General features: G+C 43.1%; 1 non-coding gene across 1 annotated transcript; it reads left to right on the forward strand.

Moving 5' to 3' along the window:
* The first annotated feature begins 1407 nt into the window (after window positions 1-1407).
* LOC128586979 (U6 spliceosomal RNA) lies at window positions 1408-1510 on the forward strand. Its single transcript, XR_008380426.1, has one exon. It is a non-coding gene; the product is annotated as a U6 spliceosomal RNA (small nuclear RNA).
* Window positions 1511-16413: the final 14903 nt, after the last annotated feature.

Raw genomic sequence — 16413 nt, forward strand, 5'->3', positions numbered from 1 at the left:
CTAGCCCGATAGACCCAGGAATGAACCAAAGAGCAGAGCCACAGTTAGCCAAGGTGAGCCTATGTTAGCACACAGCCTGCCTGCCCCAAACAAATGAGCACATGAGCTACCCTGTTGATCCATGATTGACCCCACATGTGTGAACAATTATCACTTATTGTTGTTTTGATTGTCCCTATAGAAGCCACCTCACGCATAGTCTTTTTTCCAAGTTACTAAATGTGAAATAATTTTATTTTAAAGCCTACTCTCTAAATGTGATAAACAGAGGCTTCCAAAATACATGAGTCAATTCCCTGTCAATAAGCTGTCCTGCACAGGAGCACACAGCCTCTTCTCAGGTGCGTAATGCCTGCAGTGGCAGAAAGGTATTTGTCATTCAGACACTCTGACATTCTGTGAAAAACATTAAAATCTGCAAAAGATCCCACACTGTAAATAAGTGGTTCAGTCGTACCAAGGTGAACCAGGTTCAGTATCTTGATACTCCAAGACAAAAGTTAGGATATGTAATTGTTCCTGGACTTCTCCCCCAAATAACAATGACTTTTTTCTTTTGTCTTAAAGCACATATAACCAAGATTGTTATTGTCTCCAGGATCAACTTCCTTTTCTTTTTCTCTTTGGGTAGTAGAATCACCATGAATTTTAGTAAAGCTCGTGACACCCAGATAGCAGCTACATTCCCCAGTCCCTCTTGCAGCCGAGTGTGTAGGCTTGTGATTAATTTCTCACCAATGAAACGTGAATGGAAATGATTTGTGTCAAGTCTTTGTCACTACCTTCAAAGAAAAATCTTTCCCTCTACTTCCTTTCTTCCTCATTCACAAAAATTGGATGCAGAGGTGGTTGGTGTTAGACCAGTTCCAACAAAGTGGTCAAGAACAACACCCCAGGGCAGTGCTCCTCAAACTTTCTTGTGTATAAGAACCACCTGGGTCTTATTAAAATGCAAATTCTGATTCAATGGGTCTGGGATCAACTGAGATTCTGTAATTCTAACAAGCTTCCAGGTACTGCTCATGATGCTGTTCTGAAGACCGTGCTTTGAGTAGCAAGGTCATAAGGGATGGGGAACCAGCAAGATTGAAAGAACCCAAGTTCTCAGAGGACTCTGAAGTATAGTTCTCCCTGTTCAACTCTGTCTGCCCTTTCCCCCATTATATTTGAGTCAGAGTATTTTGTGCTTCTTTTGCTACAGCAGCTTGGTACATGCCCCAGCTAGTATATAACCTAAGCAGAAGGGGGATGAATGGTCAACCTGGAGGCTCAGAGGATGGGAACTTGCTGGAGGGGGGTGGTATCTCTAACCTAATTCATGGTTAAGGGTACCTGGCATTTAGTTTGCCATCCTCTCTTCTGTTAGCAAAGGTGATAGTTCAATTGCTCTAGCAAGAAAAATGACCAGTGCTCGCTTCGGCAGCACATACACTAAAAATTGGAATGATACAGAGACCAGCATGGTCCCTGTGCAAGGCTGACACAAATTCATGACGTGTTCCCATATTAAAGAGAGAGAGAGACAGAGATAACCAGTGTAGCTCCCTGGTTCTGATTTCCTTGTTCAATTTCTTGGTCAATGGCCTGCTGATTAAAAATTTATTTCTCATAGAGATATTGTATTTCCATAGGCTCAGAATACATCAGTGAGTGAGTGAATACCAGAGTTTTGATAGTGGCATAAACTGGCGTTCTGCTTTATACATCAGTCTTTTGGATTCAGGCAGTATGAGTCTGTCTCCTAGACACTGTCTGCTTCTGTGCGCACTAGAAAGAACAGAGTTCCTTCAATCTGCCGAGCTGAAAATCATATGATGTCCTCTGTGACTCACTGCTGTGCTGGGAAGTCTTGCCTGGAAGCCAGCCAGCCAGGCCACCAACCCACTGCTTTCGAACAACTATAGGACATTTCCCTCCCAGGTTAGCACGCTCCAAAGAAGCATTTAATATTTTCCAGAGAATCCCTACAAACCAGAGGCAGATGAATTATGCTATTGCCAGCAGAGCATTATCCCAGGGGTCAGAGGAGGTGAGTCCTACCCTTGCTACTTACTAGCTTAGTGGTCACCATCTGCTTAAGCAATTTCATCAACTGTAAAATGGGGTTGATGATGCTGACGATTAAATGGAATAAAACACACGCATACACCTAACATAATGCCTGACATTTAATAGTAAGTGTCAATAAATGTTAGTTTTTTCTTCCTTGCTTCTACTACTTTATAATAATACAGACACATTTTAGAATCAGCCTGCATTCCCTCCTCCTTTTATCAGGTGTCTGGAACAGCTGGTGGTCAAGATAGTGCTGATGATAATTCTAGTCTAGAGACAACAGTGATATAGAAAAATCAGTGCCAGATTTTACCAGGGACATTGAGTTTTCTACATTCTTCCCTTACCCCTAAAGAAAAGAGGAAAGGAAATGGCACAAAAAATTGAGTAGCAGTGGTCACAGAAGTATGAAGAACAGCAGCAGAGGGATGAGAAGAGAAGAAACAAACATTTCCAAGAGGGAGTGATCACAATGTCGCAGAAGGTCAAACCAGCTTAACTACAGAGAAATCAAGTAAAATAAAGACTGTCAGTTAGACATAGTAACTTAGAGGCTACTGATGGCTTTAGCAAGAGCGTTGCAGTGGAATTGGGTGGGAAACCCATGTAAACAGAGTGTAGGACAAAAGAATGTAGACCAGAAGGGTTTGGACAAGTGTTTTCAAGCTTGGCTATGAAGGGACGGGAAGTGGTAGGACAGTGGTTATTGGCGGACCTAGCATGAAGAATGTTCATTTGCTTTGACTGGAGGGCACTACACAAGTTATAATTCTCGCTCGGGAGGTGACAAGAAAAATACAGAAGACAGAAGATAATGGAGAAAGAGAAGTTCCTGAAGAGCAAGAGTTTGGGCCCAGGGCCCAGGTAGAAAGACAATCCTAGAAGGAGGGGACACGCCTCTGGTTGTAGCAGGAAAGGGCAGCGTGAAGACACAGGTCCACAGGCAGGTTTGGAGCCAGTAAGTTGGGAGAAGGCTCCTTGGATGACTTCCGTTTTCTCCGTGGAGCAGGAATTTAGTTTGTCTTCTGAAAGGAGACGAGAGACAAGGAGGAAAGAGAGGAAGGGTTACATGATGAAAGGAAGTGAAGAAGCTAAGAAAAAAATAGCACCTGGAACAGGAAGAAAGAACTGGCCTGAGAGATGTGGTAAGCTGCAGAGCAGAGCTGAGGGCACAGCGGGAGATGATGCCTGAATTGCTACTGATACCAGTAGGCAGGGCTCTGCTTTCCTACAGGCACTGAAGAGCAGACAGCTGGGTCTTCCCATCATGTAGCATGACGGTGTGCTCCTAAGGACTTCACAGCTGGCTTTAGGGAGTGTGATGGGAGGGACCCTGATTTGTAGTGGTGACAGATTTCAAGCTACCAATGTGATGCCACTGAACTCAGATCAGTGGCCCACTCTTATATTCTGTTCCCATCACTCAGCTCTCATGGATACAAAATAGTAAAATGTAATTATTTTATTAGGAAATGATGAGTTTTCATTTCACTGTTTTGACCTTTGTGTTTATATGCTTTTCTTAATTGTAAGTTGATATTGTTCAACATTTAATAACTGTTTTCACTGGGCGGCGCCTGTGGCTCAGTCGGTAAGGCGCCGGCCCCATATACGGAGGGGTGGCGGGTTCAAACCCAGCCCCGGCCAAACTGCAACCAAAAAATAGCCCGGCGTTGTGGCGGGCGACTGTAGTCCCAGCTACTCGGGAGGCTGAGGCAAGAGAATCACTTAAGCCCAGGAGTTGGAGGTTGCTGTGAGCTATGTGAGGCCATGGCACTCTACAGAGGGCCATAAAGTGAGACTCTGTCTCTACAAAAAAAAAAAAAAAAACTGTTTTCACACCAGTTTGCAAAATTCTTTTTTTTTTTTGAGACAGTCTCACTCTGTTGTCTAGGCTAGAGTACCACAGCATCAACCTAGCTTACAGCAACCTCAAACTCCTGGGTTCAAGCAATCCTCCTTCCTCAGCCTCCAGAGTAGTGAGGACTATAGGCACCCACCACAACTCTTAGCTAAATTTCTTTAAATATTTAATAAAGATGGGGTCTCACCTTTGCTCAGGCTGGTCTCGAACTCCTGAGCTCAAGGGATCCTCCTGCCTTGGCCTCCCAGAGTGCTAGGATTACAGGCATAAGCCACCACACCTGGCTGCAAAATTCTTAAAATTATATATAATTTAATTTACATTATATAATATAATATTATATAATCAAGACAGTGCAGCTGGCTCCACCATACCACTGGTTGTAGAAAACCAACCAGAAATGGCCTATGCAAAAGAGTAGAGGGGGCAGGAGGGAGTTAAAGCATAAATGCCAGGATTGCTTTTTGGTGGAGGAAGCCTGAGTTGACTATGGAACTGAGTTTCTCTCACTGTACTAAAAAATAGTTTATAGGCTAAGCACATTGGCTCACACCTGTCATCTTAGCACTCTGGGAGGCCGAGGCGGGCCGATTGCTTGAGCCCAAGAGTTTGAGACCAGCCTGAGCAGAGTGAGACCCTGTCTCTAAAAATAGCTGGGTGTTGTGGGGGGCGCCTATAGTCCCAGCTACTTAGGAGGCTGAGGCGAAAGAATCACTTGAGCCCAAGAGTTTGAGATTGCTGTGAGCTATACCATGGCACTCTACCAAGGGTGACAAAATGAGACTCTGTCTCAAAAAAATAAATTAATAAAATAAATAAATAGTTCACAAAGGTCTTAACGAAGTGGATGAGAAGAGATGGTGAGGTGAGGGAGGGTGCTGTAGGACAGCCCAGACGCAGGAAGCCTGGGCCCCCGGATAAGGTCAAAGGAAAGTCACCCCTACAAAGGCGAAGCCACCTGGGAGACTTGCTGTTGGCAGTTCTGTGTTTTGCTGCAGTTTGGCAGCGACATTAATATTTGGGAGATGGAAGTGCTTTGGGATTCTAAAATTATCCTGTAGGAATAAATGCCTGTACCTAAGTTTCTACTTTCAAGAAGCTTACTGATTTAGTTTATTCAACTTAGAACTTTTTTTTTTTTGCTTAAAAGTGTCTGCATAGGGCACAAGAATAATTTTGATTTAATCCTATTCAATACACTATTCTGATATCAGAAAGTCACTTTCCACAAAAGAACTAACCCATTTTGGAGTCAGTTTGGCTTTATAAACATGACTGTGTGTAATTCAGAATCATATCTGGTGTGAGAGGCCTCAGCAGGCAGCATTATCACTCTGTTCAGAGAAAAATGTTTCAGAGAGTAGCTGTTTTGTCAACCTCTCTGTTTGCAAAAATGCCGCCTATTCAAGCTACAGTTGCAATCCCAAAGACATGCAGAGATGTCATTAGATTTAATCGGGTATTAGAAACAGTACTAATAATAAGAGGAGGAGCTTAGGGAAAATAGACAAAGTTTGGTGGCCTACCAGTGGGTAGGGTGCCAGCCACATATACCCAGACTGGCAGATTTGAACCCAGCTCAGGCCAGCTAAACAATAACGAGAACTCCAACAACAAAAAAAATAGCCAGGCATTTTGGTGGGCGCCTGTAGTCCCAGCTACTTGGGAGGCTGAGGCAAGAGAATCACTTAAGCCCAGGAGTTGGAGGTTGCTGTGAGCTGTGTGATGCCACGGCACTCTACCCAGGGCCATAAAGTGAGACTCTGTCTCTACAAAAAAAAAAAAAAAAAAAGAATACATTTAGTCTGTGGGGAAACTGAGCATATTATTTTTATTTTTCTCATTTTCTCTTAGTGGTGAAAACATCCTTCCAAACCAGTACAGGACATTGATATTTGAGGGTTTTGTTTCTTTTTAATGTTGTAATTCTTTCTTTTACTTTTACTTTTTTTTTTTTTTAAGAGATAGGGCTGTCATCTGGGCTAGAGTTCAGTGGTGTCATCACAGCTCCCTGGAACCTCAAATTCCTGGACTCAAGCAATCCTCCTGCCCCAGCCTCCCAAATAGCTGGGAGCACACCTGGTCAATTTTTTCTGTTTTTGGTAGAGACGAAGTCTTACTCTTGTTCAGGATGGTCTTGAACTCCTTAACTCACGTGATCCTCCCATCTCGACCTTCCTGAGTGGCTAGGATTACAGGCATGAGCCATTGCGTGCAGCCTTTTTTACCTTTTTGGAGAGGTCCTTGATATTTTGCTACTAAAAATTAAAAATAAAAAAGGGAAGAAAGAAAAATAAATAAAAGGAGCAGTGTGACATTTGTAGCTTCTTTAAAAAGTAAAAAAAAAAAACTATTGGGGTTTCCCATGGCTCTGACAGGAAGAAGAAAGATGTGATCGGGAGGAAAGTTTTCACGGCCCTCAGTCTGGCTTTCTAGGGAGAGTGTATCCTTCAGGGTTGGACTGGTCTAGGGTTAAGTCCTAGCCCTGCCACTTACAAACTGGGAGATCCAAGCAAATCACTGAACCTCATGTTTCTTCTCTTCAAAAGTAGGATGCTGATTGGTACCTCCCAGGTGGTCATGATGATTTTATGACCTAAACTATGGGAAGAATCCAGTAGGGGTATCTAGTACTCAATAATTGCATGGTCTCATCTGTTCTCTTCCCCACATTTCTTTTTTTAAAATGATAATAACAGAAACTGGTAATAACTTCTTTTTAATATCCTGAACTTAAGTTTTGTTTGGTTGCCCCATTCCCTCTAGACACATGTTCACAACCTTCCCCATTCATGTCAGTTTTTCTGGTCCAGGCATTTTCTTTTTTCCATAGGCATTTTCTTTTTTCTTTTTCTTTTTTTTTGAGACAGAGCCTCAAGCTATCACCCTGGGTAGAGTGCCATGGCATCACAGAGCAACCTCTAATTCCTAGGCTTAAAAGGTTCTCTTGCCTCAGCCTCCCAAATAGCTGGGACTACAGGCACCCGCCACAACACTCAACTATTTTTTGGTTGTAGTTGTCATTGTTGTTTGGCAGGCCTGGGCCAGATTCAAACCCACCAGCTCTGGTGTATATGGCTGGTACCTTACCCCTTGACCTAAAAACACCATGCCCCAAAGGCATTTTCTGAACCATGGTTTGATTTCTTCTGTCCCACAACCTAACTAGATTTTGTAGGTGGCAAACAACTATTATAGGTTCAGTCGTGTAAACACTATGGTTTTATTTTATTATTATTATTTTTGAGACAGAGTCTCACTATGTCACCCTTAGTAGAGTGTCGTGGCATCACAGCTCACAGCAACGTCAAACTCTTGGACTTAAGCAATTCTCTTGTTTCAGCCTGCCAAATAGGTGGGACTACAGGCACCCGCCACAATGCCTAGCTATTTTTTTGTTGCAGTTGTCATTGTTGTTTTAGCAGGCCCGGGCCAGTTTGAACCCATCACCCTCGGTGTATGTGGCTGTTGCCCCACCCACTGAGCTACAGGCACCGCCAGCCCACTCTTTTATTTTAAATGAAATAGCTGAAGCAGCTTTACCAGCAGTGCAAGAAAGGATTTGGTCACCTTCTAATGCAGTAGTTAATAGTTTGGGCTCTGAAATTGATGACCTGGCTTCAGATCTCAACTTAACCACTTACCAAGTTATATAAGACAACATGTTCATCCACATTGCCATTTAGCTTCTCTTCTGTAACATGATCATAAAGATGAAAATAGCCAACATACGTGTGGTGCTACTATATGCTCACATACTCCACTAAGCCCTTAAATGTTTATTCACTTAAAACAATCTCATGGGGCTATTGTAATAATTAAATGAGTTAATATTTGTAAAGACTTCATAATAGTAAGCCCCTAGCACACAGTAAATTCCCACTGAAGGTTAGCTATTAGTTTTTCATATTTGAGTATTTTCCTCTTCTGTTTTAAAATAAATTTCTCATTTTTTACCAGTTGGTCTTATCCTCTCACTAATACATGACACTTTCTGAATTTGATCAGCGTGAACCACTCTGAGTTCTGAGCCTGCTGCTCACAGTGACAAAACGGGCGAGACCCCAGAAGCCCTCTCTAAAGCTTTCCAGGCACGGGTGTGCAAGCTTGCCCGGCTCCTTTGGGTTTCCTTACTTCTGGTATATTTTATTGCATTCTGGAAGAAGTGGGAGGTGTAAGGTTAAATGTCAGTTAAGTCAATTTTAGCATAGCGGGGTGGAGAGTCACCACTTGTTTCATTAACACTGTCAACAGTGTTGGCTGGGTTGGATGCTAGGGTTATGTCCAAAAACAAGAGCTACAGTGTACCTGCCTGGGAACCTGGCAGTCTAGTGGGGCGACAGCCACGTAAGTGATTAGACATTAGAAGAGTGTTGGTAGACGTCTTCCTGGAGATGGGTTTGCTCAAGCTGCTCTGTGAGCACCGTGAGGGGTGGCTGGAGTGTCCTGAGCCGCCCCCTGAGGGCCTTGGTGTGGGCTTGGCCTTAGAGGCAGAGTAAGGGGGAGCCAGTGGAGGGGAAGTTGGCATTGAGAGCAGAGAAGAGAGCATGAACAAAGGCCCAGAAGCCAGAAACAGCTCGGTGTGCGTGAGTGTATGTGTGTGAATAGCTACAAGCCATTCTGATTTGCTGGAATACAAATACAACCTTCTAGATGGAGAGGGTTGGACGCAGGAGGTGAATGTGGGCTACAGACAGAAGCCAGAGCACGGAAGCCCCAGCCGGCCCTTGCAAACTGGTGTTAGGGGTGGATTTGCTGTCTCTGTGTCCACCATGTCTCTGTCTCCCTCTACTTGAAATGCATGCTCAGATCACAAAGACGTGGTCCATCTCACTCAAAGCCACATTTCCTCCAACTCCCTCAGGCCACAGCAATCTCTGCTTCCTCTAAACTCTTACACGTCCACTGCATAAACTTTGTATCAGTCGATATTCATGGGCCTGCCCTGTGAATTGTTTCTCTACAAAAATGTCCCATAGCATAGGGAAGACCTGCTTCTTCATTGCGTTCCTGTCCTCCAGGGAGGCTACAGTAGAGCTTAGACATACCAATTGCTCAGCAGATGTCTGTTCCAGGGATGGGACCACAGCCTGACCTGTGGTCTGCTGTGACCTGACCTGTGGGCAGGCTGTGTTTGGGACCTTCCAGCTGCCTGCCCAGAAGGAAAATGGGATCAATCTTTCTTCTCCTGGTTGTTAAGTTACTATATTATTCTGGTTTCTTTCCAACTCTCTTGCTGTTCCACCTCAATTCCCTAGAATTTTTATAAGATAGTCATTTAGCAAAAGAGATTTCTGGCTATTTCTTCATTTCAGCAGTAATAGGTAAGAAAGATCAAAAGGAGATTTTCTCATCTTCTATCTTAAGTTCAGTACCAGACAGAACTCCTTTCTCTCTCTGGAGTTTCTCTCCCTGAAAAATTTCAGCCCATTCCTGAGGCTTCAGGTTGGCCATTTTATACCAATGGCTATCAAACCAGGACCTCCAACATACCCCTTCCCTCTGAGCTCCAACACCCCAACAACCCCTATCTATTCCAGACGACTCCAGGACATCTCTGCTTGGGTATGCGATGGACTGTGGTGTTCCCTCCTCCCAAATTCATATAATGAAGCCATAATTCCAGTGTGGCTGTGTTTGGAAATAGGGCTTCTAAGGGATTAATTAAGACTAACAAGGTCATAAAGCTAGGGTCTTGATCCAAGGGGATTAGTGTCTTCTAAAAAGAGAGACCCCAGAGCGCACTCCTGCCCACGGGCTCTCTCACTCTCCTCAAGAACATAAAGAGGAGGTCACTCGAGCACACAGCCAGCTGGCGGCTCCCTACAAACCTAGAGAAGAGACTTCAGGATGAAACAGCCACATAGCACCTTGATCTTGGCTTTTCTACTCTCCAAAATCCCCCTTTGCCTGGTATTTTGTTGTGACAGCCAGGCTGTCATACATGGTGCCACAGGCACTTGAAATTCACTGGGTCCAAAACTACTCACGATGAGCTCATCATCTCCCCTCCTCCCCAAAACAAATGACCAAAAATAGCAAAACGAACAAAAAATACTGCCTTTCCTCTAGCGTTGGTTTGCTTCATAAATGGCCCCTGAACCTCAGCTGTTCAGTCAGGAGTCTAGGAGTCCTTCCTGCCTCCCGCCTCTTCCTTCCTCCTGCTTCCCTAACCCCTTGGTCTCCATCCTGTAGCTAGACAAAAACTTACACAAACGCGATCCTGGGCCTTCCTTACTCTGCACTCTTCAGCGGCTTCCCCATGCCCTCAGTTTCTCATTTGGATAGGAATGCATTCTCATTTCTCTTCTCTTTGGTCTGCAAACTCATTTCCATGAGAATTCCCTTCTCGCTCTCTCCTCCTTTCTCTCCCCAAACCCCAGATCTCATGTCCCTAGGTCCTAAGGATGCAGGTCTCTCTTCCTGCAATGCTCTACACCAGCGGTTCTCAACCTGTGGGTCGCGACCCCTTTGTCACAACGAAAATACATCCTGCATATCAGATATTTACATTACAATTCATAACAGTAGCAAAATTACAGTTATGAAGTAGCAATGAAAATCATTTTATGTTTGGGGGTCACCACAACATGAGGAACTGTATTAAAGGGTCGCGGCATTAGGAAGGTTGAGAACCACTGCTCTACACTCTCTCTCTCACCCTAATAAAGAAATAAAGTATGAATCACTTGGTTCTGCTATGACCAGCAACGTGAACCAGGCAGGGAGGTGGCAGGAGCTATTTATTGTACTGAATGGTCAGATCTTAGCTCTAGTCACATTTCATGTTTCCCGTTTACTAAAGTTGTCAATATATCTACATGCTCTTGTCCGGCACTCTAGTGCGTTTCTCACTGGGTCAATGATCAAGCAAGAGAACTGATTTCATGAGGGTGCGTTAAGCCATCTTCTAGGTACAGGTTGGAGGCCCATGCTGGACCTTGCTCCAGAGCAGTGATTTTCAACAGCTGTGTTGTGAGAGGATCTTAAGTGTGCTGAAAAAGTTTTTAAAGATCATTAATTAAATTATTTTGAAAACAAGTTCCAAGCGCAGTAAGTACCTTGGTTTTTTTTACTTTTTTTTTTGCAGTTTTTGGCCAGGGCTGGGTTTGAACCCACAACCTCCAGCATATGGGGCTGGCGCCCTACCCCTTTGAGCCACAGGTGCCACCCTTTTTTTTTTTTTTTAATAAACATAAAGTGTGCCACAGAAGTTTAACTATAGGTTCAAGTGTGCCATGAGATTAAAAAGGTTGAAAAACTCGCTTTAGAGTGCAGGTGTTTTAACATATGTAATGATCATGAATATTCTATTTGTTCTAGAGAAATATGTATCCCAGAACTAAGACCCAATAATAGGGAATGTGTGGCCCAAGAAAATAAATGTCACATGATTTTTGTTTTTAAAACTTTGCGTTGTTGGGTTGATGGTCTATGCCATTTTGTAATAATTCCCCCAAGAAACTCATTAAACCCAGGTGTCAACTTACTGAGCAACACTATATTTCACCAATAATTGAACTGGAGTCCTGGAACCCATTAAAGTAAAACGAATAACTTAACCTCCTCTGTAAAATCAGCACAGGATTCTAATTCACATTTATCAAAAAGAATTCATTCCTATCCAAATTAACCAATCAGTAAATATAATGTTAAGACAAGTATGTTAATCTTGCCAAGAGATTGAATTACATCAATTTTTTTATTATTTTTTATTAAATAATAACTTTGTACATTGATGCATTTATGGGATTCAGGATACTGCTTCGATATACAATGTGAAATGTGTACATTGAACTGAGTAACATATCCATCACAATTATACTCATTTTTTAAATTACAACAAACTAATCCCATGTTATCTTAGAACTCCAGGCTAGGTATTTCCAAGGGCCATATGTTATATATATTAGTGACATATCTGGGTTTCCGTGGGTCAAAGGGCTACTCATAATCATAACATGTGTTAAACACATATACATGAGCTACTCTGCAATGAACAACAGTAAACTATTTTGGAGTAGTGAATTTGGAAATGCTGAAGAAGCTAATGCTAGTATTAAGGAAGGAAAAATTTCAATTACCAGCAATGAAGTATAAAAAAAAAATCCTTATTTTTAAAGCAAGTTGTAAACTATAAATGAATGAATGAATATTTGTAACATTCAGCAGTATGTCCAGAATGCCTTTCAAAGCTCAGTCACTCTATCACTGTATCCCTTCACCAACATTCTATCACAGACACATGTGTAAATCCAAATCAAAAATTATTTTTTCCTACTAGGCACAAGTCAATATATTTAAAAATAATAATTCAACAACTTGGTAGAAACAGAGAGAATATTTGCCTACCCGAGAAGAATGGCCAGTGAAGAACTGCATGCTGCCTTTCTTTTGGAGTCAGAAGTTGTTGCTCTGACCATTTTATGCCAAATGTAGGCATTCTGGTCTTTCGTGTGGGCATCCTGAGGCCTGGCACAATGTGATCCCTTCCCAGGAAGGAAAGAAATTTACATTACTTTAACATGAGCTAGCTTGTCAGTTATATGCTATTTAATTTAATATCCTGCCAAGGGCTTTATTGATAGGGAGGTATTGGTGTCCCAATTTTGCAAGCGAAGAAACTCAGGGAGAGAACTGGAAGGATTGGCCCAGAGTTTCACGGCTAATGTCAGCAGAGCCAGACTTAGAACTCTTAAGCCACCCCAGCACATTCCATATTCCTCAAGCTGCCTCTCCTAGCACAAAACCCGCACTGTGGGAAACTCCTCTAAGGGGGCTTGTGCTGAAGGTCAGGAGACCAAGCTCAAATTAGCAGGAAATGATGGCTGTTTGGAGGAGCCACAGTTGAAAATGTCAACTCAGGGCGGCGCCTGTGGCTCAGTGAGTAGGGCGCCAGCCCCATATACCGAGGGTGGAGGGTTCAAACCCAGCCCCGGCCAAACTGCAACAAAAAAATAGCCGGGTGTTGTGGCGGGCGCCTGTAGTCCCAGCTGCTCGGGAGGCTGAGGCAAGAGAATCGCGGAAGCCCAGGAGTTGGAGGTTGCTGTGAGCTGTGTGACGCCACAGCACTCTACCGAGGGCCATAAAGTGAGACTTTGTCTCTACAAAAAAAAAAAAGAAAGAAAATGTCAACTCAAATAGAAACTTCTCTTTCACTTTTAAGGACGATTTGGATTTAAATCCCACAAATATTTACTGAGTACCTTCTATGACCAGACTCCGTGCTATGTACTTACACAAATAATTTTTTTTTTTTTTTTGGTAGAGACAGAGTCTCACCCTTGGTAGAGAGCCGTGGCCTCACACAGCTCACAGCAACCTCCAACTCCTGGGCTTAGGTGATTCTCTTGCCTCAGCCTCCCGAGTAGCTGGGACTACAGGAGCCCGCCACAACGCCCGGCTATTTTTTTGTTGCAGTTTGGCCGGGGCTGGGTTTGAACCCACCACCCTCGGTATATGGGGCCGGCGCCCTACCCACTGAGCCACAGGCACCACGCCACAAATAATTTTTGTCTGTTTTGCATTAAGATAGTCGAAGCTTAATATCAAAAAACAAGGGAGATTACTCAATGGGTAAGAGGGGAATACTCTTGGAAATTTCTCTGTATCTCCTGTTCCTGGGAAGGGATATGATTACTGTCTTAAAACCAAGCTCATTTCAACAGCCAAACATCAGCTTGTAGACATTTATTTTGTTCTTTCTTTTAATCAAGCCCAGTGTTTTTCTTTGCTTGTGTGACTGAGAATTAGGGCTGTGTACCCAATTTAGAGATTTTTTTTCTTTTTTTTTTGCAGTTTTTGGCCGGGGCTGGGTTTGAACACACCACCTCCAGTATATGGGGCTGGTGCCTACTCCTTGAGCCACAGGCGCTGCCCTAATTTAGAGATTTTTGAAGGATGATTTTGATATATGCAATGCTTCACCTTTGGGCTGACTTTAGAACCGGGCCCCTATTTCAGATGTGACCCTTTTGTTGATTAGGACTAGGGAGGCTGCCACAGGCATTCCCTGGATAATTGCAGCAATTCCCTTCTTTGGGGAAATTGTCCCTCTTTCCTGTATTCTTTTTTTTTTTTTTTTAGACAGGGTCTCACTTTGTTGCCCTTGGTAGAGTGCCGTGGTGTCAAAGCTCACAGCAACTCAAACTCTTGGGCTCAAGTAATTCTCTTGCCTCAGCCTCCCAAGTAGCTGGGACTACAGGTGCCCACCACAATGCCCAGCTATTTTTAGAGATGAATTCTTACTCTGGCTCAGGCTGGTCTCAGACCTGTGAGCTCAGGCAACCCACCTGCCTCGGCCTCCCAGAGTGCTAGGATTACAGACGTGAGCCACCATGCCTGGCCCTCTTTCCTGTATTCTACTACTGAGGTCTAAATGGGAATTGCCATCCTCTTACACGACTCTGCGCCCCCTCTCCCCCAGCCATAAGGACTGGTTCAAGAGATTGGCACATGACCCAAGCTGGGGTCACAACTCTTCCTAGGACTTTTTGGAGTAGAGGTATACACACACACACACACACGCACGCACACTCTTTCTCCTTTCTGGTTATGACCCTCTGAGGGGGTGACCCTGGAGTCACCAGTGCTTCCCATGAAGAGATGAGAGATAATCCTGATGGAGCTGGGTCTTCTGGATTTGGTCTTTGTGTCCTCAGGCGAACTTCATTCCTGCCCTTTTCACAATTTTGCTATGTGGTTAGGTAGATTTGTCTGTTTTGCTTAGGTGAAAGTTGGAGTTTTGTTCTTCTACCAAAGAGGTCTAATTTCATCAAAAGAACATTATTGTTTATATATTTACTTAGAAGGGAGCATTCTGTAACAAAGGTCATTCTGCACTCGTCAGAATATTAGAAAGAACTTTGAATACCATGAGGCATCAGGCACCTGTTACTAACATTCGGTGTTGGGCTGGAGTGTGAGAGAATTTAATCAGAACCACGTGGTTCATTCAGCCCAGGTCAGAGACTGGTCTGCCTGCTGCTGGCCACCAGCTGCATTAGAACAGTCTTCACAGCCGAGTTAAGACGATTTGCTTCATTCTGCCCATTTCCCATCAAACTGTAGGAACCCACCACGTGTTAATCGTAGGTCCATAAACATGGCAGAATCCTTACCGTCCTTCCAGGCACTGAGCTAACCCTAGCATATGCATGGTGAAAACTAGTTCTGAATATTGACTATAATTATAAATAAAATTGCTTATAAGAAATACTAAACTATTGACCCAGAGGGGCAGGGATAAAGGGTAGGGGCATTTAAAGCTTCACAGAACTAGGTTGTAACTTAACTCTGTCGCCTACTAAGACCCAGCACCATCAGGATTAGCTCTCGTCCGTTCTCTGAGCACCACATTTTTCATCTGGTAGGTGGGAATAATAACACTTTAACCTTTGGTGCTTTTATGAGAATTACATTAAATAACTATGGAAAGTACATGGCACAATGCCTGTACTGGGTGGTAGTTAATATATGACAGTCATGCGGCAAGGTTCAAATATCAGACTCATTTGGAAATTTCTGTGTTCTTATGAGCCAGAGTGCTCAAATGATGGAAGTTTCATGGCAGTAAGTGGGAATCTATATTATCTTGCTTTTGTATTATTTCTATATTTCAGTTTACAAATTAAATGTAATGGAAGAGTACTTTAAAAATGTCTTCCATTCCAATTTGGGATGGCACTTTCCTATCAGATTATCAATTATTCTGGAAATATGTTTCTAAATTCTTCCTTCTTGGTTTTAATATTTTTTCAAATTTAAAATTTTTTAGTTTTCAGCTCGGCCCCCATAGCACAGTGGTTACAGTGCCAGCCACATACATCGAGGCTGGTGGGTTCAAACCTGGCCTGGCCCAGCTAAACAACAATGATGACAACTACAACAAAAAATATCCGGACGATGTGGCAGGCGCCTGTAGTCCCAGCTACTTGGGAGGCTGAGGCAAGAGAATCGTGTAAGCCCAAGAGTTTGAGGTTGCTGTGAGCTGTGATGCCACCGCGCTCTACCAAGGGCGACATAGTGAGATTCTGTCTCAAAAAGAAAAAAAAAAATTTTCTTTTTTTGAGTTCTCTTTATATTTTTCAAAGGAAAGGCACCTTTTCCTGTCTTAGTTCAAAGAAAATGAAACCCTCTTGCATTTACCAAGGTGACGTGTTGAGAAGAAGCAGATCCCTGAGAGGATGTTATTAGCTGCCCGCTTCTCATAATTGAGGCCTCTTCTCAAATAGCGCTGCTGTTTAATCTCAGCTCTCACCAATAACTCTTTCCTCTTTTTGATCAAGTGTTTAATTTCCTTGAAAGATTTTCTCAGATTTCAACAATTACCAGAGGATTTTCATTGTACCCTACCGTTTTAATGGCTAAATCTTGCATATCCATTATTTCAAAAAAGGATATTTCTGTTCATCTGAGTAAATAGTTTGAGGATTTGATCTTCTTTTCTTTCCTATTACTGCTGAAATAAGGAATCATTTAGAAATTTCTTTTGC

This window comes from Nycticebus coucang, chromosome 5 (assembly GCF_027406575.1).
Source record: "Nycticebus coucang isolate mNycCou1 chromosome 5, mNycCou1.pri, whole genome shotgun sequence".
In the NCBI taxonomy this organism is placed as follows: Eukaryota; Metazoa; Chordata; class Mammalia; order Primates; family Lorisidae; genus Nycticebus; species Nycticebus coucang.